The sequence below is a fragment of the Dreissena polymorpha genome, chromosome 6 (assembly GCF_020536995.1).
Source record: "Dreissena polymorpha isolate Duluth1 chromosome 6, UMN_Dpol_1.0, whole genome shotgun sequence".
Classification (NCBI taxonomy): Eukaryota; Metazoa; Mollusca; class Bivalvia; order Myida; family Dreissenidae; genus Dreissena; species Dreissena polymorpha.
The window spans coordinates 96920709-96922264 of record NC_068360.1 but is presented as its reverse complement, the minus strand read 5'-3'; positions in this window follow the sequence as shown (position 1 = coordinate 96922264).

The window sequence follows — 1556 nt, the reverse complement described above, 5'->3', positions numbered from 1 at the left end:
TACAGAGAAGTTTATGTTGCTCGGCTCGAACACCGAAAGCGCTCGCCAAGGCTCGCGCTTCCGGCGTTCTAAGCCTCGCAACATAAACTTCTCTGTATTCAACGCTAACCTAGTATTCTCTATGAACTCGTCCAGGAAATTCGTTAGTAAAGGCTCGCTTACTAACAAAATTCCTGAACTCGTTTAATAAAATATGGTATGATATGACAACTCGTGCAAGATCCTATATGTATAATTATCAAATGTATTGTATGTATAAAATAATTTATATATTTTTGACTACTTTGATTATAGTGTTGATGTTATTTGTTTAACCAATATTACACATGGGAACATGGAATGCGTTCACTGCAAATGGCTACTATTGACGTTGTTGAAGTAACAGTCCGAATTATCATATTTAACAGAATACAGTATACCGGAACAGCGAATACGATTAAGTATTCGCCGGAAATTAATCACGAATATTAAATTCAGATTAATGCACTACCAGGATATCGTAACTATCAGACATATTCAATATTTATTGGCATACATGTATTATTAACGATTTATATGCAATGTATTATGTCAATAACAATATCTTTAATATCATGTCTTATAAGGAGTATACACGCATGTGTACAAAACATATATATAGTTATTTCTTAAAGTTTATTATAGTCGCGGATTATTATATAAATATTAAAATTCAACTAAGATATATACGTGCCGTTCAGTCACTTATTTTAAAAACTTTTAATACTGTTTGCCATTATGTATTTAATCATCGCTCGAGTATGATTTCATTCGTTTAATGCCGTCGCCAATTTTTCGTTTGTGCTCTCCTCACATATTTCTAATTCAAACAAGATTTTCTGATTTCCATTTTTAACTAGCTTTTAGGCCATGACGTTTTGTGGACCATACTAATTATGAATCTGCAGAAACGTCGAAGCCATGTGGCGTAGATATAAAAAGCACATGTCAGGTGCAGAAAAAAACCTTTGTATGGTAATACACTGAGGGACGTTATTGAGAACAACGGCATGGTTTTCACACGTATAAATGTTGAAAACATGCATCTTACAAAACAGACGTATTGAAGTCATTACGCGGCGCCAGTCATATACGTTTTAACGTATGTTTATAATTTGACAAGCAGCGACAGAGGCAAGGAATCAGGTACTGGTAGGTTGATGTTAAAACATATCTTTGTATAATAAGGAATTGCTATACTAAATAAAACTCATAATCTAGTGTGAACATACTACAATATATGTCAGTTATTTGTATCATACATTTTGGCACACATTACGATTATATATGCCTTAATACATATCAGTCTATCATATAAACTTATGTATATATTTCAAACAACTTCGCATGTTTTTTTGAGTATTTTGGTTTAACAATCCGCGGTCAAAAATTTCACCACATATTATATTCTGAATGGGAGGAATTAAGTTCATTCGATTGTGATCATTATTATTTTATGTAATAGTACTTGTATGATCATGTATTTGATCAGTTACGTTATTCATCGTTTTCATACTTGCAATGTCTATTCAGACGAT